At 42.6% G+C, this 17,379-nt stretch overlaps 1 long non-coding RNA gene across 1 annotated transcript; it reads right to left on the bottom strand.

Moving 5' to 3' along the window:
* Nucleotides 1-16,365: 16,365 nt before the first annotated feature.
* LOC121899150 lies at nt 16,366-16,618 on the bottom strand. The gene is made up of 2 exons (XR_006096634.1): nt 16,549-16,618; nt 16,366-16,441 (listed from the first exon to the last, which is right to left on the bottom strand). It is a non-coding gene; the product is annotated as an uncharacterized LOC121899150 (long non-coding RNA).
* Between the last annotated feature and the right edge of the window lie 761 nt (nt 16,619-17,379).

Raw genomic sequence — 17,379 nt, 5'->3', positions numbered from 1 at the left:
CGGGCTAAACAACAGCGTCAGCTCCCGGTCCCGCCGTGCCGGCTGTCACACAGAACAGCAAGGCGGATTACAGGCGCAGTATTCCCGCTTTGAACGGGCTGTGTAAAAGAGGCTGAAGTGCACTCATCACTAACAACTATCATCTAAACAATATAAAACTACGTCATTAAGAATAAGTCCATTACAAAATCACCTTCTGACACCTGTTAACAAATGTACTCAAAGCACCGGCTCAACAAGCTGAAACTATGCTAACCTCGTTATTTCTCCCACACATGCATTAGCTAAACTGCCAACCCGGTCTTCCGATGGTAAACGTTCACTCATGTTGCTCAACAAAAAGACAATAAAGGAAAGATTTTCTGAAAGATAGAAATTAGGCCATATTTCTCACAGCAGCAAAGTCGAGCATTACCAACAACAATCTTAATCACCTCTATAGATAATTAATACAGCAGGACTCACCAGTCACTGGAAAACAAAATCCATCCTCCGTTCTTTTCTGCAATGCCTGCCTGCGTGAGACCTGCATGAGTCCTGCATGAGTCCTATGTAAGTCCTGCATGAGTCCTATGTGAGTCCTACCTGAGTCCTGAGTGAGTCCTGCGTGAGTCCTGCGTAAGTCCTGCATGAGTCCTATGTAAGTCCTGCATGAGTCCTATGTGAGTCCTGCGTGAGTCCTATGTGAGTCCTACCTGAGTCCTGTGTGAGTCCTGCGTGAGTCCTGCGTGAGTCCTATGTGAGTCCTATGTGAGTCCTACCTGAGTCCTGCATGAGTCCTGCGTGAGTCCTGCGTGAGTCCTACGTGAGACCTGCGTGAGACCTGCGTGGGTCCTGTGTGAGTCCTATGTGAGTCCTACCTGAGTCCTGCGTGAGTCCTATGTGAGTCCTACCTGAGTCCTACCCGAGTCCTGCGTGAGTCCTGCGTGAGTCCTGCGTGAGTCCTGCGTGGGTCCTGCGTGAGTCCTACGTGAGACCTGCGTGAGTCCTATGTGAGTCCTACCTGAGTCCTGCGTGAGTCCTGCGTGAGTCCTGCGTGAGTCCTATGTGAGTCCTACCTGAGTCCTGCGTGAGTCCTGCGTGAGTCCTGCGTGAGTCCTACGTGAGACCTGCGTGAGTCCTGCGTGGGTCCTGCGTGAGTCCTATGTGAGTCCTACCTGAGTCCTGCGTGAGTCCTATGTGAGTCCTACCTGAGTCCTGCGTAAGTCCTATGTGAGTCCTGCGTGAGACCTGCGTGAGTCCTACCTGAGTCCTGCGTGAGACCTGCGTGAGACCTGCGTGAGTCCTGCGTGAGACCTATGTGAGTCCTGCATGAGTCCTGCGTGAATCCTACATGAGTCCTGTGTGAGTCCTACCTGAGTCCTACGTGAGTCCTGTGTGAGTCCTTCCTGAGTCCTGTGTGAGTCCTGCTGACGTGCTGACGTGCTACGGTAAGCGTATTGTATCATTTCCGGTTGCCGACTGTGTATACTGATAGCGTTGTTGCTGCTCTCATCTCAGTTGATTTTCCTATATATATCACATTACTGTGGATTAATATCTGCTGTATATTTAAACTTTCGCTAGTTTTACACAAGCACTCTCAGCACTTTTCTGTTAGCGACTTTTCTCGCTAATCGCACTAGTTGTTAGTTACTTTAGCTCTGCAGCTAGCATTAGCAGCTAACTTAAACTAAGCAGTTAGCGATGGCTTCTCTCTCTCCCTCTCGTTCTCCTGCTCTCTCTTGCTCGGTGTGTCAAATGTTTAGTTATTCCTCTGCCTCCTTTAGTGATAGTGGTAAGTGTAATAAGTGTAGTTTATTTGCAGCACTGGAGGCAAGGCTCAGTGAATTGGAAGCGCGGCTCCGCACCATGGAAAAACAATCAGCAGCTAATGTAGTTAGCCAGCCCCTAGTATCCGGTGCGGGCCGACCTAGCGTAGCTCCTACTCCCCCGGTAGCTCCCAAGCAGCCGGGAAGCCAGGGCGGCTGGGTGACTGTCCGAAGGAAGCATAGCCCTAAGCAGAAGCCCATGGTTCACCACCAACCAGTTCATGTTTCTAACAGGTTCTCCCCCCTCAGCGACACACCCGCTGAGAAACAAACTCTGATTATTGGCAGCTCCATAGTCAGAAACGTGAAGTTAGCGACACCAGCAGCTATAGTTAAATGTATTCCTGGGGCCAGACCGGGCGACATTGAGTCAAATTTAAAACTGCTGGCTAAGAATAAACGTAAATATGGTACGATTGTTGTTCATGTCGGCGGCAACGACTCCCGATTACGCCAATCAGAGGTCACCAAAATTAATGTTGAGTCGGTGTGTACATTTGCAAAAACTATGTCGGACTCCGTAATTTTCTCTGGACCGCTGCCTGATCTGACCAGTGATGTCATGTATAGCCGCATGTCATCATTCAACCGCTGGCTGTCGAGGTGGCGTCCAGCAAACGATGTGGGCTTCATAGATAATTGGCAGACTTTCTGGGGAAGACCTGGTCTGATTAGGAGAGACGGCATACATCCCACTCTGGATGGAGCTGCTCTCATATCTAGAAATATGGCTGAGTTTATTAGTAGACCAAAACCATGACAACCCAGAGCTGAGACCAGGAGGCAGAGCTGCAGTCCTACACGCTTCTCTGCGCTTCCATTAGAGCAGTTACCCACCCAAAACCACAGAGACCACGTCTGTCCCCCAAAACCACATAGAGACCACGTCTGTCCCCCGACCACTTAAATCAATTAAATCCAAAGTAAACAAAAGAAGAGTCATTCATGAAAATCTAGTAAAAATTAAAACCACTGCTGCAATAGTACAACAAAATAAGATAATTAAATGTGGACTCTTGAACATTAGATCTCTTTCATCTAAAGCCGTTTTAGTAAACGATTTAATTTCAGATCATCGTATTGATTTATTTTGTCTCACTGAAACCTGGCTGTGTCATGAAGAACATGTCAGTCTAAATGAATCCACTCCCCCCAGTCATATTAATACTCATATTCCTCGAGACACTGGCCGAGGAGGAGGAGTTGCAGCCATTTTCAACTCAAGCCCAATCATTAACCCTAGACCTAAATTTAATTATAACTCATTCGAAAGCCTTGTTCTTAGTCTCTCTCAGCCAACCTGGAAAACTTTACAGCCAGTTCTATGTGTTATAGTGTACCGTCCTCCTGGTCCGTACTCTGAATTCCTATCTGAATTCTCAGAGTTTTTATCAAACTTAGTCCTTAGTACAGATAAAGTAATTATAGTAGGTGATTTAATATTCATGTGGACGTTGATAGTGACAGTCTCAGCACTGCATTTATCTCATTATTAGACTCAATTGGCTTCTCTCAGTGTGTAAATAATCCCACTCACCGTCTGAACCACACCCTCCACCTTGTTCTGACTTATGGGATTGAAATTGAACATTTAATAATTTTTCCACAAAATCCTATTTTATCAGATCATTTTTTAATAACTTTTGAATTCCTATTACTGGATTACACACCATTAGACAAAAATGTCCTCACTAGATGTCTCTCTGATAGTGTTGTAGATAAATTTAAGGAGGCAATTCCATCAGTACTGAATTCACTGCCATGTCTCAATACTACAGAGGACTCTTATGTTAACTTTAGTTCCTCCCAAACTGATAATCTTATTGATAGTGCTGCAGGCTCATTACGAATAACACTCGACTCCATCGCCCCCTTAAAAAAGAAGATAATAAAACATAAGAGGTTAGCTCCATGGTATAACTCCCAAACCTGCAAATTAAAGCAAACATCATGAAAATTGGAAAGGATTTGGCGTTCCACCAAAGTAGAAGAATCTCGCTTTTTCTGGCAAGATAGTCTTAAAACATATAGGAAGGCCCTCTGTAATGCCAGAGCCGCCTATTACTCAGCATTAATAGAAGAGAATAAAAACAGCCCTAGGTTCCTTTTCAGCACTTTGGCCAGGCTGACAAAGAGTCATAACTCTATTGATCCATGTATTCCTATAGCTCTCAGTAGTATCGACTTTATGAGCTTCTTTAATGATAAAATTCTAACTATTAGAGACAAAATTAACCACCTCCTGCCCTCAACAGGCACCGTTCTCTCCCCAAACACAGGAACCTTAGAAACAACAGTAAATCCTGACATATATTTGGACTGTTTTTCTCCAGTAGACTTGTCTGAACTAACTTCAATGATTTGTTCAGCTAAACCATCAACCTGTCTCTTAGACCCCATCCCAACTAGGCTGCTTAAGGAAGCCCTACCCTTAGTGAGCACTTCTTTACTAGATATGATCAATCTGTCTTTAGTAACAGGCTATGTACCACAGTCCTTTAAAGTAGCTGTAATTAAACCTCTTCTTAAGAAGCCTACTCTTGATTCAGGTGTTTTAGCCAATTATAGACCTATATCTAACCTTCCATTTCTATCTAAGATCCTTGAGAAAGCAGTCTCTAATCAGTTATGTGACTTTCTACATAACAATAGTTTATTTGAGGATTTTCAGTCAGGATTTAGAGGCATCATAGCACAGAGACAGCACTGGTGAAAGTCACAAATGACCTCCTAACTGCATCAGACAAAGGACTTGTCTCTATACTTGTCCTGTTAGATCTTAGTGCTGCATTCGACACAATTGAACATCAAATCCTTTTGCAGAGACTGGAACATTTAATTGGCATTAAAGGAACTGCATTAAGCTGGTTTAAGTCCTATTTATCAGACTGATTTCAGTTTGTACATGTTAATGATGAATCCTCCATGAAGGCAAAAGTTAGACACGGAGTTCCACAAGGTTCTGTACTTGGACCAATTCTATTCAACTTGTATATGGTTCCTTTAGGTAATATTATTAGGAAACACTCCATAAATGTTCATTGTTATGCAGATGACACCCAATTATATTTATCAATGAAGCCTGATGAAACCAATCAGTTAAACAAACTCCAAACATGCCTTAACGACATAAAGACCTGGATGACCTGCAATTTTCTGCTACTAAACTCAGATAAAACTGAAGTTATTGTGTTTGGCCCTAAACACCTTAGAAACACATTATCTAATGATAAAGCTACACTGGATGGCATTACCCTGGCCTCCAGCACCACCGTAAGGAATCTGGGAGTTATCTTTGATCAGGATATGTCCTTTAACTCCCACATAAATCAAATCTCAAGGACTGCCACTTACGTAATATCACAAAAATCACATCCTGTCCCTAAAAGATGCAGAAAAACTAGTTCACGCATTTGTTACTTCTAGGCTGGATTATTGCAATTCCTTATTATCAGGCTGCTCTAACAAGTCTCTAAAGATTCTCCAGCTGGTCCAGAATGCAGCTGCACGTGTTCTGACTAAAACTAGAAAAAGAGATCACATTTCTCCCATTTTAACTTCACTACATTGGCTTCCTGTAAAATTTAGAATAGAATTTAAAATCCTTCTCCTAACTTACAAAGCCCTTAATGGTCAGGCACCATCATATCTTGAAGAGCTCATAATACCGTATTATCCCACTAGAACACTGCGCTCCCAGTATGCAGGCTTACTGGTGGTCCCTACAGTCTCTAAAAGTAGAATGGGAGGCAGAGCCTTCAGCTATCAGGCTCCTCTTCTATGGAACCATCTACCGGATTCAGTCCGGAGGGCAGACACCCTCTCTATGTTTAAGAGTAGGCTTAAAACTTTCCTTTTTGATAAAGCTTATAGTTAGGGCCGACCAGGCTCGCCTTGGATCAGCCCTTAGTTATGCTGCTATAGGCCTAGACTGCTGGGGGACTTCCCATGATGCACTGAGCTCCTCTCTCCTCCTCCTCCTCTCCATCTGTATGCATTCATGTAACATCAATGCATGTCACTAACTTTGCTTCTTCCCCGGAGTTTTTTGTGCTTTCTCATCTCACAGGAAAACCTGGGTTCTGGGCTGAGCCTTCGCGGTCCTTCACAGTCCTGATGGCATCCTTCCCTGGCTGTTGCTGCTTGTGCTGCTTGTTGTTGTTGTTTGTGATTGTTGTTCTTCTGTCCCCCCTCCCCCTTTCCCTCTCTCTTTCTCTCTCTCAACCCAACCGGTCAAAGCAGATGGCCGCCCACCAAGAGCCGGGGTTCTGCTTGAGGTTTCTACCCGTTAAAGGGGAGTTTTTCCTTACCGCTGTCGCCAAGTGCTGCTCATGGGGGAATTGTTGGGTCTCTGTAAATTAAAGAGTACGGTCTTGACCTGCTCTATGTGAAAAGTGCCTTGAGATGACTTCTGTTGTGATATGGCGCTATATAAATAAAAATTGATTGATTGATTGATTGATACCTCAGTCCTACGTGAGTCCTGCATGAGTCCTGCGTGAGACCTGCGTGAGTCCTACCTGAGTCCTACCTGAGTCCTACGTGAGTCTTACGTGAGACCTGCGTGAGTCCTGCGTGAGTCCTCGTGAGTCCTGCGTGAGTCCTGCGTGAGTCCTACGTGAGTCCTGCGTGAGTCCTGCGTGAGTCCTGCGTGAGTCCTACCTGAGTCTTACGTGAGACCTGCGTGAGACCTGCGTGAGTCCTACGTGAGTCCTACGTGAGTCCTACCTGAGTCTTACGTGAGACCTGCGTGAGACCTGCGTGAGTCCTGCGTGAGGTCTGCGTGAGTCCTGCGTGAGTCCTGCGTGAGACCTGCGTGAGTCCTGCGTGAGTCCTGCGTGAGGCAGACACATCCAGTTCTAGCTCCAGATACTGGGTTTATGGTTATGATAGTTACTGAAATCAAACAAAATATTTTTTAAAAATCACATCAATTATTTTAATAACTAATTAAATAAAATTGTTTTAATAACCTTATAATTACTGATGTGTAATATTTTATGAACTAATAATGACACCTCTCATAAACGGTCGGGCCTGCAGAGAAGGTCCTGAAGGTCCTAACGGACCTCCTCTGGTCGCTGGTTTCCATTGGACTGAACTGTAAACTTATCCAGGACGACGGCATCCTAAAGGGTAGAGAAGTTAGCTTGTTCCTGGAGGCTCATTGCTTCAAACTGAGACAATCTGCAGCTTTAAGCAACCTGCTGTGGTTCACTCACACACCCTGCAGTTCTCCTGAGCAGCTCAGTCACATCCACCTTACAAGCAACAACTGCATTACTAATTAATATACTTGTTGCTTGCTGCCTAAACAAATAAGCAACTGTTTGCTAACAAGTTCAATATATCAAGTTAAAAGCTGATGATATGTCAGTGTTGTGTTCACTACTTGTTTCTGATGGAAACTATTGTGCGTGCAGTGTTGTATGAATGTCTTATTAACATGTTGATCAGCTGTTTTCTGTCTGATCTGAAGGCAGCTGAGGATGTTAATCTGTTTCCTCCTCTGCTCTCTGACTCCTCTGTATTACACATGAATGTAGGAGTTCTCTGTGTTGTGTGATCACCTCTCACTGATCAACGTTCATTTATTTCAACCAAAGCCGTTTCTACTCAAACCAAATCTGCATCATATTCCATCTGCATATATATGACAACAAATTCTACTTTTTACTCATAAAAAACTTCATTTAAGGAATTTAGCTGCATTAACATCAAGATCAAAACAAACTATAAACAAAATAAAATATTTTGAACAAAATGTTTTGAATAAACTATAAATTGATGAACAAGAATAAACATAAAATTGAGTGTAATAAAGTGACACCAGCAAGATCAAGTCTGATCCCAAATCAGACAACTACAGTATTATTTTTAGGGCCTAATGAAACTAAAGGTGCAAATGAACTACAAAGAAATAACAAATTACACACAATTATCACTATGAAGATTAAAACAGAAGACTTTCAGTTATCATCATCATCATCACTGAAGGATAAGTCCTTTTGCAAACCATAGTGACAGTGCATCAAATATGTGTGTAAACGTTGTCCTTGATCTAGTGATGTCACTGTCAGACTGTCAGACTTGACCGACTCAGCCATCAACGTCAGTACGTCAACATGTGAGAATCTGATGATGACTGTGAAACTGGTTTGTTGTGAGCAGGGCTGTAGTGGTAAAAAAAAGCTTGAGTAAACCCTACCTTACCTCAGCCACACCGTCTATATGCTCCTTAATATAGATCCATGTTTGTAATATAACTAAACAACTCAACTGACTTAAGAGGAACTCATTTCCTCAAACTTAAAGCCAAATCAAGACAACAGTTTGACTTCTAGATGAATCAGCATTTAGTGTTTATAACAGAAACTATCTGTCAGTTTTAGTGCTGTGTTTCCAACAGTTACTGAGGTCACCCACCTTTTAACAGCTGTAGAAATCATCATGTTAATAGAGTTGTTGTGTAGTGTTAGTGCCTGTATTCAAAGATCTGTTAGTCCTTTTATAGCAGGTTTTAATCTTGTGCTTTGACTTTTGTTTGTCAGGATGTCCTTTAGTTTACATTTGGATAACAGTTTGTGCTTTTAAAGATATTTTCAGAACAGTAATTCATCTACATACAGGTGGAAGTCAGACTTTACCAGTTTGTTCTGCCTCCTGCTTTAATGTGTTCATGTGTCTCCATCACCTGACGTCTGGGCTGCTTCTATGTGTTTCTCTTTCCCACAATGCTCCCACAAGATGGAGCCTGAGTAAGACAAGTTCAAATCCTACAAATAGCTTGAAATATTTTCTATAAATAAAGACTTGAGTCAGGTATGAATGTGCTCTCTCTCTTTATCAGTTCTTACTTTCAAATTCAGAAAAAGCTTTATTGGTTTGAATGTTGCAGGTAAATATTCCCCAAACTAATGATGGTTCTCTCTCTCCAGACTCTGTCAGGCTGGTGAATGGGACTAGTCTGTGTTCAGGCAGACTGGAGGTGAAGTCTGAGCAGTCGTGGTCCTCAGTGTGTGAAGCCGACTTTGACCAGCAGGATGCAGAGGTGGTCTGTAGGGAGCTCGGCTGTGGGGCTCCTTCAGTCCTCCAGGGGGCGCTCTATGGAGAAGTGGAGGCTCCGATGTGGACCAAAGAGTTCCAGTGTGGAGGCCATGAGTCTGCTCTCCTGGACTGTGGAAGATCAGACTCAGCTAGAAGCACCTGCTCACCTGGCAAAGCTGTTGGACTCACCTGCTCAGGTAGAAGAGGAGCTGCAGCTTTGATTTGGCTTCATTTCTGTTCTAATGAAACTCACTTTATTCTTTTACTGATGACTCTCTTGTTTCTGTTCAGAGCCTGTCAGGTTGGTGGGAGGAGCCAGTCGCTGTGCAGGTACACTGGAGGTGAAACGATCCGAGTGGAGACCAGTGGAGGACTCTTACTGGACCCTGAAGGCAGCAGCAGCAGCCTGCAGAGATCTGGACTGTGGCTCTGCTGTTTCAACAGGAAGCAGATATGAAGCCTCACGCAGATCTGTATGGAGGATCAGTTCTTACTGTGTTCATTCTGGATCTGCACTGAGGGAATGTGCATCATCATTTTCCTCTTCCTCCATCGTGGAGCTCACCTGCTCAGGTAAGTCCATCAGTGACATCATCTATGACAGTAATATTTTCCTTCCTCTGTCACAGTGATAGTCAGTGGCAGTAGCGGACTGTGGGGTCTTGCACGCACACACACACACACACACACACACCTCTTCTATACAGAGAAACGCATTCTAGCCATAAAGACGCCTTTGCCTTTACTTTTTTACAGTGAGTCGGCATAAAGCCGCCTCCGTGTGAGCTTTTCATAGCGTAGCGGCGTTCTGGATTCAGAGGCGTGACGGAGATCAGACTGATCAGAGCTGTAAACTCTGCCATAAGCAAGTAAAGAGACGTTACTAGGACGAGGGGAGGACATTTCTCTTTGTTTGACAACGTTAAAGTTAGGTTAGACTTTTCTGTCGGCTTCCTGACTCATTTTAAAACAGACGAGAGAGAGAGAGAGAGCAGCTGTGGTCGAGTGAGCTAGAGAGTGAATGGAGAGAGGGAGCGCTAGTAACGTTAGTGAGGAAGCTGATGAATCAGATCATTAAAACGTTATTTTCTGATTGTTTCACAACGGTTACTTTCCAAAGCACAAACACACCTGCATCCCCGCACACCTCCTCAACCCTGCAGCTGTACGCCGCACCGCCTGATGTGGTCTGAATACGGGCTAAACAACAGCGTCAGCTCCCGGTCCCGCCGTGCCGGCTGTCACACAGAACAGCGAGGCGGATTACAGGCGCAGTATTCCCGCTTTGAACGGGCTGTGTAAAAGAGGCTGAAGTGCACTCATCACCAACAACTAACATCTAAACAATATAAAACTACGTCATTAAGAATAAGTCCATTACAAAATCACCTTCTGACACCTGTTAACAAATGTACTCGAAGCACCGGCTCAACAAGCTGAAACTATGCTAACCTCGTTATTTCTCCCACACATGCATTAGCTAAACTGCCAACCCGGTCTTCCGATGGTAAACGTTCACTCATGTTGCTCAACAAAAAGACAATAAAGGAAAGATTTTCTGAAAGATAGAAATTAGGCCATATTTCTCACAGCAGCAAAGTCGAGCATTACCAACAACAATCTTAATCACCTCTATAGATAATTAATACAGCAGGACTCACCAGTCACTGGAAAACAAAATCCATCCTCCGTTCTTTTCTGCAATGCCTGCCTGCGTGAGTCCTGCGTGAGACCTGCATGAGTCCTGCATGAGTCCTGCATGAGTCCTGCGTGAGTCCTACGTGAGACTTGCGTGAGTCTTACGTGAGTCCTGCGTGAGTCCAGCGTGAGTACTACGTGAGTCCTGCGTGAGTCCTGCGTGAGTACTGCGTGAGTCCTGCGTGAGTCCTGCGTGAGACCTGCGTGTGTCCTGCGCGAGTCCTGCGTGAGACCTGCGCGAGACCTGCGCGAGACCTGCGTGTGTCCAGCGTGAGTACTGCGTGAGACCTGCGTGTGTCCAGCGTGAGTACTGCGTGAGTCCTGCGTGAGGCCTGCGTGAGTCCTGCGTGAGTCCTGCGTGAGTCCAGCGTGAGTAGTACGTGAGTCCTGCGTGAGTCCTGCGTGAGTCCTGCGTGAGTCCTGCGTGAGTCCAGCATGAGTACTGCGTGAGTCCTGCGTGAGTCCTGTGTGAGGCAAAGGCAGAGGCAGACACATCCAGTTCTAGCTCCAGATACTGGGTTTATGGTTATGATAGTAACTGAAATCAAACAAAATATTTTTTAAAAATCACATAAATTATTTTAATAACTAATTAAATAAAATTGTTTTAATAACCTTATAATTACTGATGTGTAATATTTTATGAACTTATAATGACACCTCTCATAAATGGTCGGGCCTGCAGAGAAGGTCCTGAAGGTCCTGACAGACCTCCTCTGGTCGCTGGTTTCCATTGGACTGAACTGTAAACTTATCCAGGACGACGGCATCCTAAAGGGTAGAGAAGTTAGCTTGTTCCTGGAGGCTCATTGCTTCAAACTGAGACAATCTGCAGCTTTAAGCAACCTGCTGTGGTTCACTCACACACCCTGCAGTTCTCCTGAGCAGCTCAGTCACATCCACCTTACAAGCAACAACTACATTACTAATTAATATACTTGTTGCTTGCTGCCTAAACAAATAAGCAACTGTTTGCTAACAAGTTCAATATATCAAGTTAAAAGCTGATGATATGTCAGTGTTGTGTTCACTACTTGTTTCTGATGGAAACTATTGTGCGTGCAGTGTTGTATGAATGTCTTATTAACATGTTGATCAGCTGTTTTCTGTCTGATCTGAAGGCAGCTGAGGATGTTAATCTGTTTCCTCCTCTGCTCTCTGACTCCTCTGTATTACACATGAATGTAGGAGTTCTCTGTGTTGTGTGATCACCTCTCACTGATCAACGTTCATTTATTTCAACCAAAGCCGTTTCTACTCAAACCAAATCTGCATCATATTCCATCTGCATATATATGACAACAAATTCTACTTTTTACTCAGAAAAAACTTCATTTAAGGAATTTAGCTGCATTAACATCAAGATCAAAACAAACTATAAACAAAATAAAATATTTTGATCAAAATGTTTTGAATTAACTATAAATTCATGAACAGCAATAAACAAAATTCTTCAGTCAGTTCTTTACTTTCTCCTTGTTTTTCTTTCAACACCATTAACGTTACATCCTGTGATTCTTCATCACTTCTGTCTCGTCTCTCCTGATTCCTTCACTCAGTCTGGAAATGTAAAAAGCTTCCTCTTAAGAGTCTGACAGAGCATGAAGCAGAACTTTAACTTGTACGGTGTTAATTACAGTAATTGTGGACCAACGACACACAGTGTGAATACATCAGCAGTCAAGCTATCAAACTATCAGCTGCATTAACATTACTGTAATGTAAAGCAGCAGCAGATAAACTGGACGCTTAAACAACACTAATGTCAATTTATAAAACTTCTGCTTCACTGAAGAGTTTTTCTAGCTACTTACTTTGTTGTCTTTTGTCTGACAGATTATTATTTGGTGCTGCACATGTCAGTTAATGTCATATATGATCCTCTGAACTCTGATTCATTCGTCTGTCTCATGAAAGCGGCTCCAGTCTGCCTGCTAGCTTCAGCACGGAGGGTTCGTTTGTTTTAACACCAGCGCAGCAGGAGTGGGTGGTGGTTTGTTGGTCCGTGTTAACAGTAACAGACGTCTCCGTGTCTCATAAAAGGACACAATGTTCCAACAGAAAACAAAACAAGCGCTCCTAGAAGCTCCAACAGAAACTGTGGTAGGAAGCCAGTCTGAGCTAACAGCTGTAAAGTGATGGAAAGTTTGCTTAAACACTGTTTCAGAATTTGAGAGGTGGGTAAACGGCGTTTATGTGCGTTTAGCCTCCACTACAGCCCTGCTTGTAAGACAAAGAGCTCTCGGATTAAAAACTCCTTTTCATTTAAACCGCATTTTATTTTAGCCATTGTGAGCTTAAATAATGTTTGTATTTTAGATCAACACAAAAGGACGTTTGGTGTTAATTTATATTTGAGGAGAGAAGAAATACGTTGGTGCAACGGGGCCCTCTAGTGGTCACAGGGGTCGTACACACATGAGTAGTCTGTGTGTAGCAAGAAAAGGCCTTAATTTGAACAAACTAATGAGGAGAACACAACAACATTCAGCTTCTCACAGAGGAAGAGGGATTCATCATCTCTCTGTGTTTACAGACCTGCTGGTTCAGCCAATCATCTCTGTGTCTTCTACCATGGACGGGGTCTCCGAGGCCCAGCAGCAGGGGTTTCAGGTGCGTCGGGGCTCCAACTTCACCATCAGCTGCTCCGTCCAGCCTCAGTACCCAGGAGGCTCCTTCCAGCTCACCTTCATCTCCTCCAACACAGCAAACAACTACACCCAGCCGGCTGTCAATCACTCTGCTGACTTCCTGTTTCCTGCTGCAGACCCCGCCCACCAAGGAAACTACAGCTGTGTTTATGGCGTCTATGTTTTTGCTCATAACTTCTTCTCTGAGAGCCGTCTGCTGTCTCTCACTGTCACAGGTAAGCTGAAGCAGAGTGTGAAGCTCAGTGGAACTGAGACGTCACACTGACTTTGTTTCCATGTTTGTAAAACATGATAAAAAGTCATCAGGCAGCAGGACCGACCCAGCGACCTACAGAGAGCTGAGGCAGAATCTGATGAAGGAACTGTAAACTGTTTCCTTCCTGGCTTCTTTAATGTTATTGAACCATAACAACTGTGTTGTAGTGAAAAGTAAAAGACAGCAAACGAGTCAGTGAAGCCAGATAAGCACTATAATGATAATAAACAGGACTTTACATGATGAGCCGAATGTCATCAGGAGAACTCAGAGCTTCACCAGGATCACATTTGATTTAACTGCATGTAAAGATGTTGATTGTTAACAATCAGTTGAATCATTTCAACCAGACAGGAGCTTTAAGGAGACAATCAGCAGACTTTCATTCATTCTTTCAAACCGGCTGTAAAAACGTGAGTTGTTTTTGTCCAACATCATCAGCATACAGAGGAGATCAGATGAACTTATAATCAACAAGCTGCTTCACACTTCAGTGATTTTAGGAGATTTAACGTCACTTAAGTTTCTGTTTGATGGGAGCTGTTGTTCTCATGATGTCATGTGATCTAATGTGATGACTGAATGTGTCTCGTCAGATCCAACAGTTCATATCATCAGACTGGTCGTCCTGCCGGTGACTCTGCTGTTGGTCGTCGCTGTCGTCGTTTTCATCCTGAAGGTACTGAACACATGTTTGTTGTTTAGAGGACTGGTTGAAATGAAGCACTCAGCCTGTTTATATTGAACTGAAGAGAGGAGTGATGCAGTAACTTAGATCTGTGTTGTCATGTCTCTCCAGGCCAGCAGGGGGCAGAAGTCAGGCCCACAGGAGAACATTGAGCTGGATTCTTATAACCTCGGTGTTTCCAGAGCTGAAGGAGAGCCGGCTGAAGAGGAAGGAGCTCAGGGAGCAGAGTAGGACCTCCAAGGAGCCACAAACCACTGAAGAAGAAAATCATCTTTGGGTTCATCTCTCCTCTCAGTCTCAGCCAGGTTTTTGCAGCCCAGTACGGCGAGGAATGACGTCCATACTGGTCGATTCCACAGCTTCTGATTTACATCCAGCAGCAACGCTCAGTGCCACAACAGGAAGTAGTGAGACCTTTATTAAGACCAGTAGAAGAAGAGCAGAGAGGAGATCTGATTGGACCATTTGTAACATGATTATCTGTATATAGTTATATTTTATCATCATTAACTTCTCTCATGTGAACAGCTGTAACTTTTTTACTTAAATATTTTGATGAATCCAGAGTTTTATGGTCTCATCTGGATAAATGTTGAGTCAACAAATCATTTAAAAATCCATCCAGTTGTTTGATGAGTTTATATCTTTTTTCTTCACTGTCTTTTATATACTATAAACTACTTATTCAGCTGAAATGTGTTATTGCTTCTTTTAAGAATATTTGCTTTTTGAGTTAAAGTAACTGAATAAAAGAAAAAGTTAGAGTGAAATCAAATGTTTTATCTTTGTTTTGCTGTTTTTATGAAAAAATCTGATGTTTGACAGAATTTAAAGCACATGTGTTTCTGCTGAATGTTCACTCATTTATTGTATGTGACAGTTTCATGCTAATAAATCAGTTTCTAGTGTATCAATAACACTTTTACACTTTGTTTTATTTTGAATGTCAGACCCCCAAATATAATTAGCATTTCCATGATATTCTGGTCAGTTTAGTGCACCTCTCCCTCTCTACACTGAAAATCAAATTATACAATTATTGTTTGATTTGTGAGAATAAAAGAAAAAGACAGAAACAAAGTGTTAAACTGCACTTATAAGGACACAATCAGATGTGTTGATGTCTGACTGTTGGTGCTGCAGTTTGACTTCCTGCTCAGCTGATACAACACATGACACCTGTGTGATGTCACTGATGTCAGGTGAGTCCATCATGAGAGAATCCAGAGCGAAACACACAGGAGACAAAGTGAACACATCAGATCACATCAGCTTTCTGCTCGGCTTCTCATTTACTGTCAGCGTGCAGCAGATAATGATTCACATCAGGGTTTCAAACCTCCACCAAACGCTCTGTTGAAAGCAGTTAGTTTGACTTTAAAGTGTGTTTAGTTGCAGCAGCAGACTGAAGGAAACATCTTAACCAGCAGAGTGTGAAGAGAAAACCAACCAAAACCTTCTCACACAGTGACGTTCTCTCCTTCTGCAGCCAACAACATCCACAGCAACTTGAGACAGTTTGACTTTCTGTGTCCTCTTTGTTCATTTGTATTATTTTGTTAGAAGTGTCGGCCAGGTCTCTCTCCTCACGTTTAACATTTGTCACTCAGGTTTTGTTTGTTTTGTGTTTTTTTTAAATGTTTAAGTCAAACCTCAGAAAAAGATGCACATAAAGCAGAATGTACAGTCTTTGTACCTTCATCTCAATGGATTTCCTGTTCTGAAGCACAGGGTTTATATAGAATACAGAATGTAGAAATAGAATTTATTTAAAAAAGGCTCGAAATTCTTTTATTTTTTTATTTGCAAGTTTCATTTTTCTTGATAAGGTGTCTCCTGTAGGGTTAATATAAACCCTAATCCTTCAACATTACTAACAACAGCTACAATATTAACAGTTCAGTTATACGTCGGCTGTGTCTATAAATAAGCACAGACACAGTGGTCTGCCTACAGTATGCTTAGCAATCTCCCAACTATTTTATTAAACTTAACAGCCTCCCGTGTAATTTGTCAAACTCTAAACTTTTCCAACTTCAACTTGAATTAGCTGCAAAATGATCGCAAGTCCTCTGTTAATATATCAAATCCACTAATCTGTCAACAGCAGCCTCGTCCAAAAACTATAGACTTCAGATCATTTATCATCATTGATGAACCTGACAAAGAAGATTATGTCATTTTTAAACAGTACTTTGCCTTAAACATCATCACAATACCTGCTAGTTTTCCCTTTAGCGAGGTGCATGAAGTCCCGCTGCAGAGAATGACTGACATCCTCACTGACGACCTGCATGATGAGACGACAGATTACATTTTCATTTTTATTTTGACCCCATAACAGCGTGTTGACATGTAAATATAAATGCAACAGACGGGGGGCGCTGTTTCACTTACTGCATTTGAATACTGTCCACCGTACAGCAGGTTACGTCTTTAAAGATGAAAGTTCAAATGCTGTTTTCATTTTCGAATTGAAGAAAAATGCATTTTAATTTTAATTGTGAGGTAAATATTGATGTATAAATGGAAAATCAGGTTACATTGTTTATATTGCATTTTAATTTTCAAATTTGAACAACATTTGAATATTGTCCACATTACAGCAAGTACGACTTTGAAAAATTAAATGTCAAACAACTTTTCCATTTTAATACAGTTTCAGAGGGAAATATTGTACTTTCTACTCCACTGCATTTATTTGACAGCTTTAGTTACTTTTCAGATGCAGATTTGACACAATGGATAATATAACAAGCTTTTCAAATACAACACATTGTTAAAGATGAAACCAGTGGTTTCCAACCTTTTTGTCTTTTGACGTCTTACAAAAAGCAGTGTGTAGTCGGGGTCACATTTCACATGTCTATGAGTTGTTAACAGCTCCACCAAATAGTGATTTTTCCCTCTAAACTTCTCACATGCTTTCATTTCAATAAATGTTCAAATGATCCAATATTTCAGCAAAAATCAAAGATTAGAGAAAAAGTCCAAAAACTGAAAACAGATTTGTGTATCAGAACTTTGTTTTTTCTTCTTTCCTCTCCCATTAATCATCTCACCACCCCTCAGATTTATCTGCTGACCCTTTGGAGGGGCCCCGACCCCTAGGTTGGGAACCACTGGACAGATTTACACATGTGTTTGTGTGTGTGCGCGGGAGTGTGTGTGTGTGTGTGTGTGTGTGGGAGTGTGTGTGTGTGTGTGTGTGTGTGTGGATGGAAGCAG

The sequence above is a fragment of the Thunnus maccoyii genome, chromosome 1, assembly GCF_910596095.1.
Source record: "Thunnus maccoyii chromosome 1, fThuMac1.1, whole genome shotgun sequence".
NCBI lineage: Eukaryota > Metazoa > Chordata > Actinopteri > Scombriformes > Scombridae > Thunnus > Thunnus maccoyii.
Note: the sequence above shows the minus strand (reverse complement) of the source record. Positions and strands in the feature narration are given on the sequence as shown.